The 24,413-nt window shown below is 39.7% G+C and overlaps 1 protein-coding gene across 4 annotated transcripts in view; it reads right to left on the bottom strand.

Annotated features, from left to right (window-relative positions):
• The window catches only part of DNMBP (dynamin binding protein), a 110,262-nt gene extending 86,625 nt beyond the window's left edge, over positions 1 to 23,637 (bottom strand). The window contains exon 1 of one of the 4 annotated variants that reach the window (XM_020996791.2): positions 23,289 to 23,637. The gene's annotated coding sequence lies outside the window, so the exon portion shown is untranslated. Of the gene's footprint in view, positions 1 to 22,316; positions 22,617 to 22,694; positions 22,801 to 22,847; positions 22,925 to 23,288 lie in introns of those variants that run through there. The other 3 variants (XM_020996792.2, XM_020996790.2, XM_078150927.1) reach the window with 3 other exon arrangements.
• Between the last annotated feature and the right edge of the window lie 776 nt (positions 23,638 to 24,413).

Below are 24,413 nucleotides of genomic sequence, written 5' to 3'. Positions count from 1 at the left end.
GCTATTAGGAATATATCACAAAGTACAAACACCTTAAATATTTATTCCTTCAGAGAATAATGGCAATACCTTTTCTCGACATCTGAAGTGAGAAAGTAATCTAGGCCACCAAACAAAAATTTCAGAAAGAGTCTTTCTATTCTTTGTTAAGTAACTGCCAGCTAGACTATTTCTTTTTAAATTATTTAAAAATTTTATAGACATCTTTTACAAAAGGTATGCCCCATAAGCTAGACAAAAGAAACAGGAAGATCAGCCTTCAGGTGCTGCCTGTGACACATTATAGGTATCACTTTTCAGTGCCTAAGCAACTTTCTAAAACCGTACACTCGAGGCCAAACTACACTGACGTACACTGTTTGTTTTTTGTTAAAATCTGGAGTTCCCTATGCTAATAAAATCACTGATCAAGTAAAAAATACATTTTTGTTTTTACATAATCTTCATTTTCAAATTCTCTCCCTCCCTAGAAATCATCCCTTGTATCAAAAGTTAAAAAGAAAAAAAAGGCATTCAACAAAACTAACAGCACGATCAGCTGAGTCTGATGGTATATGCAAAGACACCCACCCATCCATCACCAGTTCTGTGTAAAAGAGGGAGGTAAATTTTCTTACCTCTTCCTTGGGTATAAGCTTATTTACTTTCTTCCTTCTTTGCTTTTCGTGTTACCTATATTTATACCTCCCAAATAAGTCAGTGTAAAATCCTACACCATCTTTCTATGTGTTCTCTCAAACCCTTACAAGCATAAGCACCTCCAGTCAAGAGAGATCAATGAATATTTGACCAACCAACATTTTATTTATTTATCAAAACACTGCGGTAGAAAATAAACTCTCCAAAAGAAATTTTTTTTTGCAACCTTGGTAAAAAAACTCTCACCTTCTTTAGGCCCTTGGAGTTTTGGCCTGATGGAAGCATTCCCCCCTCCTAATGTAAGAGAATGATAGGAAATGTCAGGAAATAAAGGCTAAATCTGGTTCTGGAAGGAAATAAGAGAAGCAAGGAAAATAATATTTCCTCCTCTAGTTCATGTTACTGGAGTTCATTCTGGACAGAAGTTCACTGTCTTTGCCAGGTAATTACATACGGAATTGGCTGTACAGGAACAGCAAAAGTTTTACTCATCTCAATAAAGTCCTCCTCACATAGACCAGCAGGCCTTGGACCATCCTGTCCAGCCAACTAATATTCATTGTTTGTTTTCCAACAGTATTTCCCTTCTATCCCCAGTTCTCTCTCCTGATCTAGGTTTAAACTCTACCTAACACAATTTCATTTAGTTGAACTGTGGAGAAAAGCTTCTTTATGTTCCTACTGTGACTACATTAGGAAGACTGGGGAAAATGACCTCAATAAAAGAAGTACTTGGGATTCATCAGCTTTTGCAGTTCATATGACAACATGCTTTGCTTATGTCAAACATATGCTAAGTGGGGAGACCAAAGTGACCCTCGACCAGTGTCTGAGCATGTTTTCTGAAGCTTCCTCTAAACATGGTAGAAGACAAAGGCCTAGGTTGGCTTCTGCGAAGGCTGTCTGTGAAGGGCACTACTTCTCTAGAGATGGAATTTAAAATATGTAAAATGATAATGGTGAATCTTAGGGTATGAAACTTTTATGGATCCTAATCTAAGGGACAATTTTTTTTAAAAGAAAACATAATCTTCTCTTGCTTGTGCTAACATGATTTCATAGCGTTCATACCAGGTTCTACTCTGCTCCCCATCTGCTCTCCCATTTTTTTCCCCTAAGGAACTTTGTGTTCTCTGGAAGGAGAATAGAGAAAGATGATTCAGTATGGGAGGAGGATTCACATGGTTGAAATAAAAATATGAGGGCAGCTAGGTGGTGTAGTGGATAGAGCTCTGGCCTTGGAGTCAGGAGGATCTGAGTTCAAATCCTGGCCTCAGACACATAACACTTACTAGCTGTGTGACACTGGGCAAGTCACTTAACCCCACTGCCTAACCAAAAAAAAAAAAGAAATACAGATACGGTTCTGATGAAATTTAACCTCTACCCATAATCACCCATGAATGGGTTATACTTAATCTAAGTCTTTTCATATTTAAAGCGATTGGCTCAATTAACCCAGGAAACAAACACAGGGCCTACCCGACACACTTTCTCTTAACAATGAGCTGCAGGGTTTATATAGCCTTAAAAAAATTTCATTAATGAGCTAAATTTCCAAATGGATGAAACTAAGATTCCCATGAGGGGGAAAAAGATCAGGGGTGCCCAGAAATGTACATGTAATATATCTGGTTTTTTTCATGTAATATATCTTGAATGCATTTCAAATTACAGGTGAGGTTTAAATTTCTGAGTCATAAGTGAATACACTAGAAGTGTCTGAGCTAAGCAATTTAGCTGCACATAAATTTAACTAGACAAATTATACTACATATCAAATTTTCAGGTCTATATTGAATATATTTCTTATAGCATACGCAAATTAAAGTGAAATTCAGAAGTGTAGCATAATAAATAGCATGCTTTTACACATAGGAAGATGTGTGAAGACATACAGAAATAGGCAATTTTTATGGTAGTGAACAAGGGAAGTTTTTTCCATGAGTTAAGGATACCAAAAGACCTATTGCAGTGATCTGACAAGCAGATACCATGTTTCTTTTTATCCCTGAGGTAACCAATTACATTCACAAGTACAAACTTGTCTCCCGGGGAGAAAGTAAAAAGAATATGAAAAGCTTCTCTAATACTCTGGTTTCTCAGATATGACTGAGGCAAATGGGACAGAAAGATACAATACGTTGTTAATAAGGGCAAACTGTTTACATCCCTACAAGGGAAGATGACACTTGCAATCCTTGAGAAATGTATTGTTATTACACCATGTTAAAGGACTATACATAAAGGGTATGGATAGAAGTTGACTTTGATGTAATGATAAAAAAAATCTAATCAAGTGGGTTAAATGGATCCAAATAAGTGGATTAATCTGATCTTAGAAAATGTACTGAGAAAGGAGGAGGCAGACAAGGGTAAATTACATTACAGGAAAAGACACAAAATCCTATTACAGCAGAGGGAAAGAAGGGGGAGATGAGCATTGTTTGAACCTTAGTAACTGTCATCAGATTTGGCTCAAGAAGGGCATAACATAATCAGTTAGGTATAGAAATCTAACTTGCCCTATAGTAGGAGGGAAAAGGGGAAAGAAAAGGGAGGGGGAAAGAAGGGAGGGAAGAAGCAGTAAGGGTAAAGGAGAAGAAAAGGGAAAGGGCTAATAGAAGGGAGGAGGGACTGAGAGAGTCAGTGGTCAAAAGCCAAACACTAGTGAGGAAAAAGGAGAAAGAAAAGTATAAACAGGGGGAAAAAGGATAGAGAAAAAGACACAGATAGTAATCATAACTATGAATGTGAATGGGATGAACTCTCCCATGAAATGGAAGCAGCAGAATGGATTAAAAACCACAATCCTACAATATGTTGTTTACAGGAAACACATCTGAAAAAGAGTGACACATACAGGGTAAAGGTAAAAGGCTGGAGCAGAATATATTATGCTTCAGCTGAAGTAAAAAAAGCAGGGGTAGCAATCCTGATCTCAGACAAAGCAAAAGCAAAAATAGATCTAATCAAAAGAGATAAGGAAGGAAACTACATCCTGCTAAAAGGCACCATAGACAATGAAGTAATATTATATGCACCAAATGGTATAGCATCCAAATTCTTAGAGAAGTTCAGGGAGTTACAGGAAGAAATAGACAGCAAAACTATACTAGTGGGGGACCTCAACCTCCCCCTCTGTGAACTAGATAAATCTAACCACAAAATAAACAAGAAAGAAGTTAAGGAGGTGAATAGAACATTAGAAAAGTTAGGTATGATAGACCTCTGGAGAAAACTGAATGGGGATAGAAAGGAATATACTTTTTTCTCGGAGTACATGGCACATACACAAAAATTGACCATGTACTAGGGCATAAAAACCTCACAATCCAATGCAGAAAGGCAGAAATATTAAATGCATCCTTTTCAGATCATGATGCAATAAAAATTATATGTAATAAAGGGCCATGGAAAGATAGACTAAAAAATAATTGGAAACTAAATAATCTAATCCTAAAAAATGATTGGGTCAAACAACAAATCATAGAAACAATCAATAATTTCATTCAAGAGAATGACAATAATGAGACAACATACCAAAACTTATGGGATGCAGCGAAAGCAGTTCTTAGGGGAAGTTTTATATCTCTAAATGCTTACATAAATAAAAGAAAAAGAGGAGATTAATGAATTGGGCATACAACTAAAAAAACTAGAAAAAGAACAAATTAAAAATCCTCAAAAACACCAAATTAGAAATATTGAAAACCAAAGGAAAAATTAATAAAATTGAAATTAAGAAAACTAATGAACTAATAAATCAAACTAAGAGCTGGTTTTATGAAAAAACCAGCTTAATTTAATTAAAAAAAAGAAAGAAGGAAACCAAATTACTCAAGAATGAAAAGGGGCTACCACCAAGGAAGAGGAAATTAAAACAATAATTAGGAATTATTTTGCCCAACTATATGCCAACAAATTTGACAATCTTAGTGAAATGGATACATATTTACAAAAAAAAAATTGCCCAGATTAACAGAAGAGGAAGTAAAATACTTAAATAACCCCATCTCAGAAAAAGAAATTGAACAAGCCATTGATGAACTCCCTAGGAAAAAATCTCCAGGGCCAGATGGATTTACATGCGAATTCTATCAAATATTTAAAGAACAATTAATTCCAATACTATATAGACTATCTGGGAAAATAGGTAAAGAAGAAGTCTTACCAAATTCTTTTTATGATACAAATATGGTGTGATACCTAAACCAGGAAGAGTCAAAATAGAGAAAGAAAATTATAGACCAATTTCTCTAATGAATATAGATGCAAAAATTTTAAACAAAATATTAGCAAATAGATTACAGCAACTTATCATAAGAATAATACACTATGACCAGGTAGGATTTATACCAGGAATGCAGGGTTGGTTCAATATTAGGAAAACTATCAGCATATTGAGCATATCAACACAAAACCAACAGAATGATCATCTCAATAGATGCAGAAAAAGCTTTTGACAAAATACAACACCCATTCCTATTAAAAACACTAGAAAGCATAGGTATAAATGGAGTCTTCCTTAAAATAATAAATAGCAATCTACCTAAACCTTCAGCAAGCATCATATGTAATGGGGACAGCTAGAAGCATTTCCAATAAGATTGGGGTGAAACAAGGATGTCCATTATCACCACTGTTATTCAATATTGTACTGGAAACTTAGCTTTAGCAATAAGAGAAGAAAAAAAATTGAAGGCAGAATAGGCAAAGAAGAAACAAAGCTATCACTCTTTGCAGATGACATGATGATATACTTAGAGAATCCTAGAGAATCAAGTAAAAAACTACTTGAAATAACAACTTTAGCAAAGCTGCAGGCTATAAAATAAACCCATATAAATCATTGGCATTTCTATATCTTACTAACAAAGCCCAACAGCAAGAGGTAGAAAGAGAAATCCCATTTAAAGTTACTGTAGACATTATAAAATATTTAGGAGTCTACCTCCCAAAACAAACCCAGGAACTATATGAACACAATTACAAAACACTTTTCACAAATATCAGATCATAAATAATTGGAAAAACATCAGTTGCTCATGGGTAGGCTGAGCTAATATAAAAAAATGACAATCTACCTAAGCTAATTTACTTATTCAGTGCCATACCAATCAAACTATCAAAAAATTATTTGTAGAGTTAGAAAAAATAATAACATTCATTTGGAAAACAAAAGGTCCAGAATATCAAGGGAACTAATGAAAAGAAATGCAGGGGAAGGTGGCCTAGCCATTCCAGATCTTAAATTGTATTATAAAGCAGCAATCATCAAAACTGCTTGGTACTGGCTAAGAAATAGGGGGGTGGATCAGTGGAATAGGTTAAGTATGCAAGACACAGTAGTCAATGACTATAGTAATCTATTATTTGATAAACCCAAAGACCCCAGTTTCTGGGATAAGAACCCACTCTTTGACAAAAACTACTTGGAAAACTGGAAGAGTATGGCAGAAACTAGGCATAGATCAAAATCTCAAACCATGTACCAAAATAAAGTCAAAATGAGTTAATGATTTAAATATAAAGGCTGATACTATAAGCAAACTGGGAGAGCAAGAAATAGTTTACCTGTCAGATCTATGGAGAACAGAAGAATTCATGATCAAACAGGAGATAGAGAACATTACGAAAAGCAAAATGGATAACTTTGATTACATTAAATTGAAAAGTTTTTGCACAAGCAAAGCCAATGCAACTAAGATTAGAAGGAAGGTAGAAAATTGGGAAAGAATTTTTACAACCAATCTTTCTGATAAGGGCCTCATATAATATATAAAGAATTAAGTCAAATTTATAACAACACAAGTCATTCCCCAATTGATAAACGGTCAAAGGATATGAACAGGCATTCTCAGATGAAGAAATTAAAGCCATCTATAGTCATATGAAAAAATGGTCTAAGTCGCTATTGATTGCAGAAGTGCAAATCAAAACAACTCTGAGGTACCACATCACACCTATCAGATTGGCCAACATGACAAAACAGAAACATGATAAATGTTGGAGAAGATGTGGGAAATTGGAACACTAAAGCATTGTTGGTAGAGTTGTGAAATGATCCAACCATTTTGGAGAGCAATTTGGAACTATGCTAAAAGGACTATAAAAATGTGCATACCCTTTGACCCAGCAACAGCACTTCTAGGGCTATATCCCAGAGATCATACAAATGGGAAAAGGACTCACATGTACAAAAATATTCATAGCAGCTCTTTTTGTGGTGGCAAAGAATTGGAAATTGAGAGGATGCCCATCAACTGGAGAATGGCTGGGCAAGTTGTGGTATATGAATGTAATGGAATATTATTGTGCTATAAGAAATGATGAACAGGTTGACTTCAGAAAAACCTGGAAAGACTTGTATGGTCTGATGCTGAGTGAAGTGAGTAGAACAAAAGAATGTTGTACCCAATAACAGCCATGTTATGTGATGACTAATATTGATAAACTTAACCCTTTGCAGTAATACAAGGATCTAAGACATCTCCAAAGGCCTTGTGATGAAAAATGCTATCCACATCCATAGAAAGAACTACGAAATTTGAATGCAGATCGAAGCATACTATTTGCTATTTTTTTCCTCTTCTGTTGAGTTTTGCTTCGTCTTTCTGGTGGTTCCTCCTATCAGTTCTAATTTTTACTTACATCACTGATATGAAAAAAAATGAGGCATTCTCAGGGTAGAACATATAACATGGAAAGATGGAGAGATGAAGGCTAGATAACAGTACAACTAAGTGGATTTGGAACTGTCTGTATTGCTGAATCCAGAAAGCATTAAGGGTTTACTGTGTCAATCAAATAAGCATTTATTAAATGCCAACTATGTGACAGGCATTATGCTAAGCACCAAGAATACAAAGAAAGGGAAAGATAGTCCCTCCTCTAGAAAAGCTCACAATTTAATGAAGAAGACAACATGCAAATAACTACGTACAAACATGCTATCATCAGAATAAATAGGAAATAATCAACAGAGGGAAGGCACTGTTATTGAGGATTGGGAAGGGCTTGCTGTAGGTGGTGGGATTTTATCTGGGACTTGAAGGAGGTCAGGAGAAGGAGATGAGGAAGCAGAGCATTGCAGGTATGGGGGACAGCCAGTGAAAATGTCCAGAGCCAAGAGATGGAATGTCTTATCCCAGCCAGAGAACAATAGGGAGGCCAGCGTCACTGCATTGTAGAGTACCTGAGGAAGACTAAGGTGTAAAAGGGGGGGAGGGGTCAGTTTATGAAGAAATCTGAATGCCCAAAAGAAGATTTATACTTAATTCTAGAAGTAATAGGGCACAACTCGAGTTTACTGAGTTGGAGTGTGCTAAGGTCATACCTGTGGTGAGGGTAGATCACTTCGACAGCTGAAGAATAATACAGAAGAATATAAATTCTCCAAAAAGAAACTTTGTTTTCAGGAAAGAGAAATCATAAGAGACTTATTAAGATTGAACTGTTTACATTCCTGCATAGAAAGATGATATTTGTAACTCATGAGAACTTTGTCAGTATTAGGGTAGTTGAAGGAAAAAAATTCTATGTATGTATATATAGATAGACAGAGGGCACAGGGTGAGTTGAAGATTAAGGGGTGATATCTGGAGAATAAAATTAAGGGATGAGAGAGGATGACACTCGGAGAAGAAAGGGAGAGGTAGAAGGGGGTAAATTATCTCACAAAAAAAAAACAGAAAAGTCTCACAGTGGAGGGGAAACGGGGAAGGTGAGAGGGAATGAGGGAATCTTATTCTCATAGGATTTGGCTTAAGGAGAGAATAACATACACATTCAATTGGGTATGGAAATCTATCTTACCCTACAGGAAAATAGGGGGAGAAGGGGACAAGAGAGCAGGGGGGTGACAGAGAGGAGGGCAGATTGGGAAAAAGGGTAATCAGAAGCAAATACTTATGAGGAGGGACAGGGTCAAAAGAAAGAACAGAATAAATGGGAGGGCAGGACAGGATTAAGGGAAATAGAGTTAGTTTTTTACAACATGTCTACTAAGGAAGTGTTTTGCATAACTGCACATGTACAACCTATATTGAGTTGCTTGCCTTTTCAATGAGGATGGGTGGGGGAGGGAGGAAGGGAGAAAATTTGGAACTCAAAGTTTTAAAAACACATGTTTTAAAAAAAAATGTTTTCACATGCAACTGGGAAATAAGAAATACAGGAAATGGGGTACAGAAGTCTATCCTGCTCTACAGGAAAATAGAAGGGGAAGGGGATAAGAGAAGGGAGGGGGGAGAGAGAGAAGAGAAGGCAGACCAGGGGAAGGGGTATTTAGAATGCATGCCATCTTGGGGTGGGGGGAGGGGTGAGAAATTTGGAACTCAAAAACTTGTGGAAGTGAATATTGAAAACTAAAAAATAAATAAATTCATATTAAGAGAAAAAAAATTTGTTTTTGAAACCTCAGTATACAAACTCTCACCTTTTTTGGGCCATTGGAGTTTAGGCTGAAAGGGAGATATAGAGTGGAATGGGAGAAATACTTGAGACAGGCAGACTCCTCCAGCAAGCTACTGCAATGGCCTAGGCATAAAGAGATGGGGATCCGCACTAGCGTGGTTACAACGTCAGAGAAGTGAACAGATTTTGCAGAGGGGAAATCAACAGGCCTCAGCAATAGCTTGGAATACAGGAGGATGGGAAAGAGTAAGCAGTCAAGGAAGACTCCTAGGTTGGGAGCCTGAAGGACTGGGAGGATGGCAAGAAGCAGAGTAACTCCAGTCCCTCTTCAACATGACAGTCCCTCAACCTGTTATACTGTTCCCCCACCCCCACTTTAATCCAAGCTAAACCTTTTTTTTTAAAGCAGAGGGAAGGTAATACCAAAGGAAAAAGGGAGACAGAAAAAAGTAGCAAGCATTTATTAATCACCTACCACATACCAGCACTGAGACCCGACAGAAGTCATGACTAGAATATCGTAACAGAAGGACATTTGTTGTTGAGTTGTTTCTGTCATGTCCAATTCTCTGTAACTCTATTTGGGGTTTTCTTGACAAAGATACTAGAATGGTTTGTCATTTCCTTCTCCAGCTCATTTTACAGATCAGGAAACTGAGGCAAGCAGGGTTAAGTGACTTGCCCAGGGTCACACAGCTACTAAGTGTCTGAGCCCAGGGCCTCATGACTCCAGGCCTGGTACTCATCCACTGTACCACCAAGCTGGTATTACCTTGCATGAAGATATGTTTCTATATACCTGTACAGAAATCCATGAACCTGGTGAAAATATAGAGATGAGCTTAGAGAGGAGAGGTAAAGAAAAATGGTGTTTTCAGGCTAGACAGGAAAGATAGGAAGTATACAGCAAAATGAGTCTTTTTCAAAATAAAGAGACTTTACCTAAAATAGATTCAAAATTACTATTAAAGAAAGCTATAATAAAGATGTGGGTGTTTATCTACTCATATCTTTTAGAAGTCTAATTCAGCTACAGAAAGCAATGAAAGGAACTATTTTGCACTTTGGGGAGAAAAGAACCATGTCATCCTGGGGTCAGTTTGAAGCCCATTCTCATTGATGGAGAAGATGGATAAAACATACAAGTAATATGGTTCAAATAATCACAGCAGAGCTAGAAGGAACCTTCAAGATCATATGTTTTCCTTCTCCTTAATTTATAGATGAAAAATAAGTTCCAGAAAAGTTAAATGACTTGCCCCAGGTCACATAGGTAGTAAGTGAAATTTGAACCCCTCCCTCAACATCTAACATGTGTCTAGAACACTATAGGTCCTTAGCAAATGCCTGCTGACATTACACCAACTTTCCTGCACAGTGAGCTTTCTTTCCCCCTCCATTTCTATAACTTGTGACTTGTAAGAAGAGCCATGAGTCAGACTCAGGAACACTCACTGTTCAGAAATGGCAGAGAAGCAGAAAGGTTCTTCTATAGCTGGGGACGGTAGAATTGTTGGACTCCATGAAAGGGACAGAAAGGGGGTATGGGGATAGGGAGTTGAGCACAATAAGGCACATCCTTTGCAACTTTTTCTGCTGATAGAGCAGGATCATTTATCATAAGAGAATAACCTAATAAAGACAATGCAGAGTTTGTGCTGGGCCCAGAACCTCTGGCCAAAATGTCAGCAGTAGCCTTTCTCTTTTAATCCCCCACTCCCTCCCACGTGCCCATCAGCAGCACAGTTACATTATTTTCAGGAAAAGGCACACTTGAGGGGAGGGGCTGGGGCAAATGCTGGATATAACTCCAAGGCTAGCCAAGGTAAGGCTTCAGCTGTCACAGAGAGAACAAAGACACTACTTTCATTAGGTTAAATACATTCCCCTTCTTTTACCTGCCTCAGAAGTTCATTTTTGCTAATTTTACAGTGCTGGTACTCATTACAGACATGAGTGATAACCAGTGACTTTGTCACTTTCCACTACTCATCAAGCAGCATAATATGCTTAGGAAAATAGGGAATAAATTTTACCATTCACTTTCTTGTCAACGCTCTTTCATTGAAAAAAAAATGCATCAATTTGAGTCAGAATAAAAATGTTAAATGTATTTAGTTTGGCTAATTACAGCTGCACAGAAACTGGAGAATAAGCTATAAACTTATCTTTACTCCTTGTACATATTTTCTTAAGGATGAAAAGGAAATAAACTCTAAGTGATGAGGAGAAGGAAAGCAAACTGAAGTACTGGTGTAAAGAACGTTGCTTCTACCTAGCTGGTCATGTATCCAATCTACTGTCCTACATGTGACGTTAGAGCATTAAACAGACAGTCACAAGATTCTTCAGTGTTCCAGGGCTTGAGACAACCAGCACAAGGACATCCACAGACAGAAGCATCTGGAGGACCTCCCAAAAAATCCCCTTCAACTTGGACTTGGAGCTGGATTTCTTCCATCACAGTGGCAAACACCGGATGAGCAACATCTCCCCATTTTATGACCCACCAGATGTTTATGATCAGGGAGTCCTTGAAAAAGTTATCTTCATTCTATTTTTCAAGGAATCATGGATAATTCTGATGTGTGAATGTGAAAATATCTTCTCAGAATGAAGTCTTTAAAGTGGCATTTTGCTGTACCAAATTAAATTCTTTTTTTATTGTCAACAAGCAATAAGCACAGCAGGTTCTTGTATTCTCCACATCTTTCAGTTAAATGTGTAATGGTGACTAATATGTAAATGTTTTACATGACTGCACATGTATAAACTACACCAAACTGCTTGCCTTCTCAACAGGGGAGGGAAGGGGAGGAGAGAAGAAAAGAAAGAGAGAATTTGGAACTCAAAATTTAAAAAAAAACCAAATGCTAAAAACTGTTTTTACACGTAATTGAGGAAAAATAAAATGTTATTTTGAAAAAATAAATAAATGCATGATGGTAAAGAGGTGGCAAGCAAGCAGCAGGTGTGCAGAGTGAGCTGAATTCACAATGGGTGATACTGAGGACAAGAAGATTTTTGTTCGGAAGTATATATGATGTAGAGTCAAAAAGGGGGAAAAGGAAGGAGAGAATAAGCATTTAATAAGCCCTACTATGTGTCAGGCACTGTGTTAAGCACTTTAGTAAATATTATCTCATTTTCTCTTAACAACCCTATGAGGTAGGTGTTATTATCTCCATTTTATAGTTCAGGAAACTGAGGAGGTTAGGTGACTTGCCCAAGATCACACACCTGGTAAACAAGGCCACATTTGAACTCAGGTCTCCCTGACTTCAGGCCCCGCACTCAATCCATTTCACCACCAAACTGGAAGGAAAACACAAGCCTAGACCTAATCTGAGTGGACTCTGGTCAAAAGACTGGTCAGACTCCAGCGTTCTCTTATAAAATGCCAAAAAAAGCAAAAGCAGAAGCAGGATCTTGGGAAATGATGCACTGATAGACTACGTGGAAAATCCCAAGTATATCCCTGGAACAAAAATCATCTCCACCTTCATTAGCAAAGTAAAAAACACAGACTTGACAGCATCATTTCAAAAAAGCTACCAATAAATAATACTTATCTTTTGCCTTGTTACCAAAAAAGTTTCTTATGAGATTATTTTTTATCACATACTATGACTCCACCCTCTTTAAGTCAACCAGAGAACTATAATTATGAATCATTGTTTAAAAATTCTGTTTAGTCATCCTAAAAAAGGAATTATGTAGATTAGGGAAGCCTATGTTTAAATGATTATTTTTTCATGTTTTGTTAAAATTGCAGCAACAACCAATTTCTCACACCTTTCTGTTTCTTTTAAAAGATATGATTAGGCTTAGCATTCAATTGAGTTAGTCAAGTTCAACTATTTTTATCAAAAGCAGTCCTCTCCTCCTCAATATAAATGTTTTTGGATTTATTAGCATCATTAATGGGGAAAGTCTAGTCTCAGATGACTTTAACCCATTTTATAGTTCAGGAAACTGAGGCAGACAAAGGTTAAGTGACTTGCCCAGAGACGCCCAGGGCATGGAGCGAAAAAATTTGCCATTAATTTGCAAAATCCCATTTATAAACCAATATGCCTCAGCCTGTCCAAAGGCAAGGGCTGAAGAAGGTCCACTTAAATTAAAAAAGTAGGCATCTCCAATTTAAGTTCCCTAATTTTCCAAGTGGTAAACAAACAATTAAAATACTGTTTTTCAATAATTGAAAGGCATTTCATTGTGTTTTGTTGTACGTTAATCCTGAGCAAAGAATATCATTCCATTTTATAGTATGAGTGATCTTTCAATGTCAAATACTCAAACAACCTAGAGTTCAGTTAGAAAGGGTGGCCTCCTGTTGAGCTGTTTTATATCTGGTTTAAACCAAGTTGTACCTCAGGATTGACTTTTAAAATCGACTGAATTTAAAGTCTGCAGACATATTATATAATATGTGAACCATAATGCAGCTACCTATTTTGGAGGCTAGTTATGATGTGCCACCAGCATAATTTTGTAATGATGTGATTATAAGGCTGAATTTAACAATTAAACACTCTTCTGAATTAAAAAAAAGTCAGCTGCGGAATATCACTTGAAAAATCCTGTCTTATCTACTAATACTCTAATCAAGGACATTGTCAATATATACGCAGATTGTTTTCATAAAATTATATCTCACTTCATATAAATGGGAAAGTAGGTCTATAGGTCAAAAGTTAATGATATGGGGATATTAATAAAATCTGAGATTTTTTTCCATAGCCATAAAATGCTCTTTTCCCTCTCAAATATCTTACAAGTTGATCCTGCAATGCCATCATAACTGTGTCACCTTCAGAATGGGTTTCCTTGCTTCTATGATGTCTTTGTAAGAAAAAGTTTATTCAAAAAAATCTTTGCAGATATCTTCCATTTTTCTTCCATTTCATCCTTCAATGCCCTTGGGCATCTATTTAAGCCTCTTGACATCTTGACAAAGTTTCTCTCCATGGTTTTACCCTCCACTGTTTCTCTCTTCTTTATACTGTTCCATCTTCTATCCTCTTTTTCCCTAAGATTTTGCAAATCAGTTTATATACTAAACCAGACTTACCTTTGGCTGTCAGCTTTCTCCACTTGGCAAATAAAGTATTCACCTCAGAATGAGCCAGCTAGAGTTGGGTTCCCAATGAACTGGCATCTTTCCCCATTTTAAATTATAACTTTGTATTTTGAGTCTTTTGAATGCAGTGCTCTATCCACACTCTAAGGATATCTTAATTTTGCACAGGATGTTTGAGAGAAATTAATCCAATGACCTTATCTTACAGAAGAAGAGACTGAAGTTCAGCAAGGTTCAATGGCGCTCCAGGTAACACACTCGGCTGTCTGTACTTGGTCACATGCCCTCAGCACTTGGTAGTCAGAAGCACTGAATTCCAAAGAACAATTACTATGTTTCAGCTACTCTGCCTGAAACTTTACTTCACAGAAAAAATAGTAACATGTCAGGCAGTCAATTCAATAAACATTTATTAAGTGCTTACTATGTACCAGGCACTGTGCTAAGTGATAGAGATACAAAGAAAGCTAAAAGACAGCCCCTTTTTCTCAAGGAGCTCACAGTCTGATTGAGAAGACAACATGAAATAGAGATGGGAGGGCAGAGCATTCCAGGCATCAGAGTCAGCCAGTGAAAATTCCTAGAGGAAGAGATGGAGTGACTTGTTCAAGGACCAGCAAGGAGGCCAATGTCACAGAATCAAAGAGTACACGAGGATGAATAGGAGGGGGAAGGTGTAAGGGATGAGATGTCTAGAAATTGAGAGGCAGTTTATGAAGGGCTTTGAATGCCAAACAGAATTTTCTATTTCATCTTGGAAGTGACAGGGAGCCACTGGTATTTACTGAGTAAGGAGGTGACAAGGTCAGACCTATACTTTAGAAAAATCACTTTGGTGGCTGAGTGGAGTAAGGACTAGAGAGGGGCCAGGCCTGAGGCAGGTATACCCACCAGCAGGCTATTGCAATAATCAAGGTGTGAAATGATGAGGACCTGCACAGAGTGGTGGTAGTGTCAGAGGAGAGAAGGGGATTATCTGAGAGATGTTGCAAAGGTGAAACTGAAAGGCCTTGGCAACAGCTTGGATATGGGGGGGGGGAGTATTTAAGAGATAGTGAGGAGCTCAGGACTCCTAGGTTGTGAGCCTGAGGTAATGGAAGGATGGAAATAAGCAGAATAATAATAAGCAGTCCTTCTTCCACATGACAGCCCTTTAACTATAGTTCAAGTCTCCCTCTTCCCCAACCCCTCAAGCATACTAAACTATAAGGACAGAATGTAAGAATGCAAAAACAAATTTAAAAAGACTAAAAACTCTGATCTATTTCATTCCTTCTCCAGACCCAGAGCCTCATAAACAGAGCCTCATTAGATTTTGAGAAATCTTCAGACTAACCTGGATTAGCAATTTAACTATGGTATAAAAGCAAGATTAAAGCCTCTCTGAAAAATGAAAAAGTAATGTAAAGCTCAAGAAGAGTTTATAACATACCTTAAATGAATTCAGATTTCTCAGAGAGAAAAGACACCTTGAATCAGGATTTTATTGTAAGAAAAAAGAGGGGTTTACCAATAAAGCCCAACAACAAGAGACAGAAAGAGAAATTCCATTTAAAGTTACTGTAGATATTATAAAATATTTAGGAGTCTACCTGCCAAAACAAACCCAGGAACTATATAAACACAATTACAAAACACTTTTCACACAAATAAAGTCAGATCTAAATAACTGGAAAAACATCAGTTGCTCATGGGTAGGCTAAAAATACTAAAAATGACAATTCTACTTAAGCTAATTTACTTATTCAATGCCATACCAATAAAAATATCAAAAATTATTTTATAGAGCTAGAAAAAGCAATAACAAAATTCATCTGGAAGAACAAAAGGTCCAAGATATCAAGGGAACTAATGAAAAGAAATGCTAGGAAAGGTGGCCTCACCATACCATATCTTAAATTGTATTATAAAGCAGCAATCGTCAAAACTGGCTAAGAAATAGAGTGGTGGATCAGTGGAATAGGTTAGGTACACAAGACACAATAGGCAATGACTATCGTAATCTACTGCTGATAAATCCAAAGACCTCAGCTTCTGGGATAAGAATTCACTATTTGACAAAAACTGCTGGAAAAACTGAAAAAGAGTACAGCAGCAGAAACTAGGCATAGACCAAAATCTTACACCATATGCCAAAATAAAGTCAAAATGTGTACACGATTTAGATATAAAGGCTGATACCATAAGCAAACTGGAAGAGCAAGGAATAGTTTACCTGTCAGATTTATGGAGAACAGAAGAATTTATGACCAAACAGGAGATAGAGAACATTATAAAATGCAAAATGGATAATTTTGATTATATTAAATTGAAAAGTTTTTGCACAAAGCCAATGTAACCAAGATTAGGAGAGAAGAAAAAAACTGGGAAAGAATTTGTACAACCAGTATCTCTGATAAGGGCCTTATTTCTAAAATATATGGAGAACCAAGTCAAATTTATAAGAACACAAGTCATTCCCCAATCGATAAATGGTCAAAGGATATGAACAGGCAGTTTTCAGATGAAGAAATTAAAGCTATCTATAGGCATACTAAAAAAAATGCTCTAAATGTAAGTCGAAACAACTCCGAGGTAGCTAACACGACAAAACAGGAAAATGATAAATGCTGGTGAAGATGTGGGAAAACTGGAACACTAACACATTGCTGGTGGAGTTGTGAACTGATCCAACCACTATGGAGAGCAATTTAGAACTTTGCCCAAAGGGCTATAAAAATGTGTATACCCCAAATTTGACCCAGCAATACCACTTCTAGGGTTATATCCCAAAGAGATCATAAAAATGGGAAAAGGACCCACATGTACAAAAATATTTACAGCAGCTCTTTCTGTGGTGGCAAAGAATTAGAAATTGAGCAGATGCCCATCAACCGGGGAATGGCTGAAAGAGCTGTGGTATATGAATGTAATTGAATACTATTGTGCTACAAGAAATGATGAGCAAGCAGACTTCAGAAAAACCTGGAAAGACTTGTATGAATTGATGCTGAATGAAGTGAGCAGAACGAGGAGAACATTGTACATAGTAACAGCCATACTGTGCAATGACTAACTTTGACAGACTGAGCTCTTCTCAGCAATGCAAGGATTTAAGACATCTCCAAAAGTCACATGATGGAAAATGCTATTCACATCCAGAGAAAAAACTATGGAGATTGCATGCATACTATTTGCTCTTTTATTTCCTTTTGTTTTGTTTTGTTTCTTCTTTCTTTGTAGTTCCTCCTATTGGTTCTAATTCTTCTTTACAACATAACTAATGTGAAAATATGTTTAATAGGATATATATGTAGTGTCTACGTCAGATTGCATACCATTTTGGGGACAGAGGAGGGAAAGGGGAGAAAATTTAAAATTCAAAAGCTTATGGAAGTGAATATTAAAAACCAAAAATAAATTAATTAATTTTAAAAAAAGAAAACAAAAAACAAAAAAGAGGGTGGTAGCAGAGGGAAATGACAGCGCCTAGTAAGAAAAGGAGAAATGGTTCAGTTTGTCCAATTCAGAACAGGTCTGTCTCTTCTTTTAAGGTGTCTTCTGGTATTGAGAGAAGTCTGAAAAGAAGACAAATATCCAGATAGAGAAGAGAGATTAAAGGACTAATGGTTAAAACCCAAAGCCCACCAAATACAACTGCTCCTTCTCCTATCCTTACTCATCTCTTCATTAAGAATAAGTTCACCCAGAGATCCTACTGTTAGATATACACTACAAGGTCAAAATCATAAAGGCCCTATATACACCCAAATACTCACGACCACACTTTTTGTAGTATTAAAAAACTGGAAACAATATAGTTGCTAAGTGGCATATGGCTAAACAAACCAGGATGCATGAATGTAATTACTGTGTTATAAAAAAAAAATGAAAATGAAGAATTCAGAGAAATATGGGAAGGCATACAACAACAGCCCGTACTTATAGATTTTTAAGGTTTGCAAAACACTTTACATATGTTATTCAACTGATCCAGAGTTAAATAAGCAAAACCAGGAAGCCAATATATACAATGTAAAAAGCTCGGACAGCTAGGTGCCACAATGGATAGAATGCTGGGCCTAGAATCAGGAAAACCTGAGTTCCAATCCAGTCTTGGACACTTAACTAGCTTTGTGATCCTGAGCAAGTCATTTAACCTCTACTTCCTTCAGTTTCCTCAAGGATAATAATAGCACCTACCTCCTAACGTTGTGAGGATCAAATGAGATCTCTGTAAAGTTCTTGGTACAGTGCCTGGCACGTAGTAGGCCCTATATAAATGCTAATTATTGTTGTTATTAGAAAGAACCAAAGTCCAAAACTGAACACCATAATGTTAATGACTAAGAAGCTTGGCCCTAGAGAAAAGATAAAAAAAAAATGCACCTCTCCCTCTGTGCAGGGATAGGGACCCATGGGATATTGCACATGGTACCATATTCAGTTTCTATGCTGGCTGGTTTACCTGAACTGCTTCTCCTCCTCTCCCCCCACCCCACCCCCACTCCCGCCTTTCTTTATTTAATTCTTTGTTCTGACAGATGGATTGCTGGAGAAAGGTGTGAGAAGGCTGTATTTGGAAATACAGGGGGTATAAAAACAAGGGAGAGCTTTAAAAACACACACACAAAAAAAACAATTTGACTACTGGGTTTAGTTAAGTAGTTCTACTTAAACTTGATCCAGATGCTGCCAGAGTACAGCAGTCTGGAGCTGGAGCGCTAAGTCCCATCATGAGGCCCTTTAGCAGGGCTCCACCACTATCTAGGGTTGAAGGGTAAAATGAAGGGAGGAAAGATTCTTAGATTCTCTACTACCTGAGTGAATGTGCCAAAAGGAAACCTATGATTAGGAGCAATTAAGGAGCAGAGGAGGAAAGAACTCACCTGGGTTGGTAGGACAGGCACAGTCTAAGCCATGATTTAAAAGGATAAAAAGAATGTCATGCCTAGGTCAAGTCAAATGCTCACCTCGGTATCTAATCCTGAACACTAGTCAGGGATTGTGAAACGAAGGCCAGAACAGTGTTCCAAAGCTTTTAAGAGACCAGAATGGAAGAAATCAGGAAAATGCTACTTTGGAAGCAACACAAACTCCTGTTTGGCACTGAAAGCCCTCTAACAACCTGGTTCTAGCCTATCTTTCCAGGATGATCTCCTATTCCCCTTCATATATTCCACACTGCAGCCCAAGAGGCCTACTGCCTGCTTGCTGTTTCCCAGACAAAAGGCCTCTTCCACAGGCTGCCATTCCCCATACCTAGAATGCTCTCCTCCCTCACCCAGGCCTGCTAGAACTACCTGGAGAGCAGGGGCCAGATGTCTCACTTTCTAATTTATATCCCCAGGGCCTCAAACATTAAACAGGTAGTAGGTGCTTAACAAATGTTTGATGAATGATTGAGCACAGAGTATCAGGGAATGACAACTATCTCATACAGTCTCCATATGAGACACCCTTCTTTTATGGTGTTAGCAGGTTGGTTATCCCCTCACCCCCAACTGGTTTCACATCACTGCCAGCCTGGATAAAATTCATCACCAGAAAGCTGGCCACCAGATGATATTCTCCCTCAAAGCAACTAATGAAGCAATCAAATAAGCGCCGGAGATGTGATCTATAGCGAAAGGGAAATCATCAATCAATGAAATATCAAAGTAATAATTTCAGAACCAGTGATGTAATGCCAAATCTCAAGAGGATACTCTGTGATATATCTCAACAGGTACAGTAAAATGTCAGCACTTAAACATCTGCATCTACTTTGTGTATAAATTCCTTGAAGTCAGAAATCCTCTATTTTCTGTCTCCCAGTGTCTTGCATATTGTATTAGGCTCCTAATAAATATTTGTTGAATGAATGAACTATTTGCTATTGTGGAATTGTACAGATACTAAAGACAGAAGAGAATCTAATTCTGTTATCCTTAAAGAGCACAATAAACATTTTTTTAAGGGTGGGGTCTAGTGGGTTGAAGCAGAAACTTCATGATTTCCTTGTAAAAACTTTCCAAATCGAGACAAGGGTTAGATCTCACAGGAAAAATGACAGAAAACACACAGAGAAGAGCACCTGAGTCACCTACAAGGGTTAGAGGCTCAACACCTTGTTCCTCAGCTTCAGATATATGAAAGCAAATGAGGGAACTGCCATTCTATTTCCTCTGTGTGAGAACTGTACTATAGTTATGCTTCCATAAAAAGAAGAAATGAAAATGAGAACAGGTACACATATGGCAAGTGGGTAGTGGAGCTTATAAGACTATATTTATATAATAGATAGATTTGCATATACTACAAAGAATTAACTACTAGTGGCTCATTTAGACACTTTGATCACTTCTCCTCTGAGCCAAAGTTCCTCAAGTACATCACAGAAGACATCTTTTGTTGCATTGCACTGCATAGCATTCCAGTCATGCACTATTATGTACATCAGAGTTGTCAAACACTGCTTGCTGGGGCCCAAACTAGATTAAAATGTAAATAGGAAATATTTAACAAAATAAATAAAAATACAATAGAACACAGATGTTAATATGTGCTTTTCTAGAACAATATGCTGCTGCAAGAATCCCTATGCACAATCGATTTCTACTTGAGTTTGACACCACAGTTGTATATCATACACAGAGCAAACGAGACAAAACGTTTTCATATCCATTTTGCTGTAGTAAAAAGTGCAATTATACTTCTGTAATCACAACAGCACTTTTAAAAAGTTACCTACATCACTTATTTAAGAGAATCATAGAATTTTAGAGGAAGGGACTTAAAATAATCTAGTTTAATTTACAGATAGGGAAACTTTGGGCCAGAGAGGCAATGTGACTTGCCTACTTCCTCAGTTCAGGTCATTATGAAGATTTTTTTTTAATTAACTCAGAACAATCTTGGAAGGTTCATATGTGGCTGAAAACACTTGTCTCAGAAGACACTGATTTTTTCTAGAACTGTCTTCTTATCTATAAAATGAGGTTGGACTAGATGACATCCACATTCCCTTCTAGCTATTAGTCTGCAGACAAACTGATATGAATAAACCCTAATCTCATTAATGTCCTCTATAATTCAGCTACACAGAGAGCAAATTAGAGAATTCCTAAACTCCAAGTGTAGGCGGTTCCAAGTTATAGTCCCAAAGAAATTACTAATTATTAAGAAAAACTTTTAGCCAATGTATACCTATTCTTAGAATCATTTTAGTTCAGACCTTAAAAAATTTTTTTCTAATACTAGAGTTTAAATTGTAACAAGCAAAACTGACCATAAATACAGAATGACAATTTTATAGTGTAAAAGAGTATCTAAGTATGAAATCATATTTTTTCCTACGGGTACATACAGGAAACAGGATGTAATGTACAATTAGGAGAGGAGGAAAATTGATGGTCTAAGAAGGTAGATGTTTTTACCACGTGACCTAGTTTCATTTAAAGTGACTACTCCCCTATTAAGGGAGTTATTTTTCAGCCAGAATTTGAATGGCATATAATGTGATCAATATTATAAAGTGTACTATTTCAAGGAGGAGTTCCTGCCCCTTAAGATTGTTTTCCTAATCAAAATCAGGGTTAACTATGTAAGAAACGGTGATATAGAGCACCATTAAATAGGCTGTCCCTGGAGATTCACATGATAAGGTCTAACAGATACTGCCCTGGCTTTGGAGTCAGTCATCCTGGTTTCTATTCTTGGCTGGCTCTGTAACTGACTTGGGTCATCTTGGACAACACTTCCTTTCCCCAAGCTTCAATGTCTCCAGAGGAAAATGGGAATAAAGAAAAAAGTTCCTAAAGATCAGTTGTCTCTGATGCCTCTCTGCCTCCGTTGTGATTTCGCCCTTCTCTTCTCCGGCTCCGGTTTACTTACTCCCCTATTACAAACGACTCGTCTGATCTCCAAACTTACCTTCCAATGCTTGAGGCTCCGTGTGTTTCGGGAAGTTGATGCCTTATGGACCTGAGAACCTGTTGCAACTGTTATAAGCATTCCTATGACTATCACACCATGGGGACCAAACCTGAGACTCCAGCCAGATTGGTCGTATACCTGTTTCCTAAATCACTGACCCCCATCTCTCACCAACTTCAAGGCGACCTTTCAACGTTCCTTTCTCTTCCAACTTCTCATAAAGAAATTGGGGGGAGGGGCTGAAGAGCGTTTGGGACGTCTAGCACGACAAAACACTTACCCTATCTCAGCCTCAGTTTCCTCATCTGCAAAATGGGAATAATAAAATGGGGACCCTACTTCGCAGGGCCGTTGGTTCAAATGAGCTAAGGCGGCGCGCGGAGCCCAGCGGGACGCCCCAGGAATGTCGGTTATGACAACTAGATGGCTACGTACTGACTCGGGGGTGGGGACCGCGGGACGAGCCGTCGGCCCCGTGGCGTGGGAAGGGCAGCGGCCGAAGGCGGCGAGTGCACGCGGGGCCTCCGAGGGCAGCCCGCTCTTCTCGGGACATCCTCCCGGCCTGTCCCACCCCCTCCTCTTCGTCGCCCACCCAGCAGCGGAATTCATTCCCAGGGCGCGGCCCCGCCCCGGCCCCGGCCCCGGCTCCGGCCCTGACCTGCGCTCGGCCGTGACCCGTCCGCCTTCTGCCCCTCGGTGAGCCACCTCCGCCCCCTCGGAAGCTGAACGCCCGGAGTGAGTCAATCCGGCCCGACCCCGGCGGCGGCCCCGCCTCCCGTCCGGCCTTCCGCCCCACGGAGCCCCAGCCTACCTCCGCGGCCCCTCAGCCCCAGGACACCGCGAGCGCGCGCCCCGGCGCCCGCTGCTCCCCGCCTCCGCTGCTGCGCGCGCTCCCCCACCCCTGTCTGACGCGCCGCGCGTTCCCCTCCCCCGACCTGTCTGACGCCCCCCGCGCGCTCCCCCCCACCCTTAGTCCGACGCCCCGAGCGTTTCCTCCCGCTCCGGGTGCTGCGCGCGCTCGCCCCCGCCTGGCCGCTGAGCGCGCTCATCTCCCCACCCCAGCTCGAGCAGTCCCAGTCCTGCCCCGTGCACGCCCTGCCACATCGCCCCCTCTCCCCTCCCCGGCCCAGTGCGCTGGGTCCCTCTCGGTGACCTCTCCATCGTCCCCAGCCCCACTCCCCGCCCCCGCGCGCTGGTCCTCCTGCTGACCCTAGCTCTCCTCGGCGCCCCCCCTGGTGCCGCTCCCACTTACCCCCGGCGGCCCCTGGTGACCGGGGTCCGAGGTACCCTCCTCCGGAGGTCCGCGAGTCAGAGCGGGGTGTCGGTCCGGGCCGCGGCCCCGGGGCAAGCCCGCGAAGCTGAGTCAGCTCAGGAGCCTGAAAGTCAAGGCTGCCTTCTCCGAGTTTGAGCAGATGCGGGGAGGGCATCCCAGCGTGGGGACGAGAGCTGCCCCGAGCCGCAGGCCCCGCACGTCCGTGGCATGCCAGCCCACGAGGCGGAGCTTGCAGCCCGGGCCCGTCAGGCCACCGAGGCCGGGCGAGCGAGCCCCCTGACACCGCCCCTCACCGCGCTCCCCCCGGCCTGGAAACCAGCGAGGGGCGGGAGGTGGGGACAGGTCACCTCCCCTCCCACTGGCCGAGCCTGCCCCAGCCCTGTCCCGCGCTTGTGGTCCAGCCTTCCCATCCCCAGTGATCTTCAGCTCAATGCCCCCGCCCCCCCCCCCACAGTAGGTGCTTAATAAGTGTTGGCCAACTTCAGCACAGGGTGTTTCCTCACTCGTGAACCGAGAGGATCATCATCCGTATAAAGGATTCTTCACTAGGCTGTGAGTCACAAATGTGAGGTCTGTGTAAAGTACTTTGAAACTTTAAAACAGTAGAGATATGTCAGCCACTGTCCAGTACACAGTCGGTCAGTCATTCTGGAGAGTAGTTTGGACCTCTGCCCCCAAATGACTAAACTGCACATCCTCCCTGACCCAGGCCAGAAACCCCTAAGAGGTCAAAGAAAGAGAAAAGGTCCTCGTATGGACAGATACTTACAGCAAGTGGCAAAATAAGGGGGTGTCCATCAGTTCAGGAATAGCTGGGAAATGATGGCATAGGAATGGCATCAGAAATGAGGAAATGGACAGGTTCTGAGAAAACTGGATGGACCTGTATGAACTGATGCAAAGGTGAAGTAAACAAGCAGAACCAGAACAATGTATTCGATAACAACAGCTTTGTAAAGAAAAGCAACTTTTCTTGAAAGATTTGAGAGCTCTGATCAGTGTAATGACCGACCACAATTCCAGAGGACCAATGACAGAGAGGCAATGTGGCCCATATTTTTGGACATGGCCAATCAATATAGGAATTTGATTTGCTTGACTTGG

The sequence above is a fragment of the Phascolarctos cinereus genome, unplaced genomic scaffold (genome assembly GCF_003287225.1).
Source record: "Phascolarctos cinereus isolate Bilbo 61053 unplaced genomic scaffold, phaCin_HiC Scaffold_3;HRSCAF=262, whole genome shotgun sequence".
Lineage (NCBI taxonomy): Eukaryota > Metazoa > Chordata > Mammalia > Diprotodontia > Phascolarctidae > Phascolarctos > Phascolarctos cinereus.
Note: the sequence above shows the minus strand (reverse complement) of the source record. Positions and strands in the feature narration are given on the sequence as shown.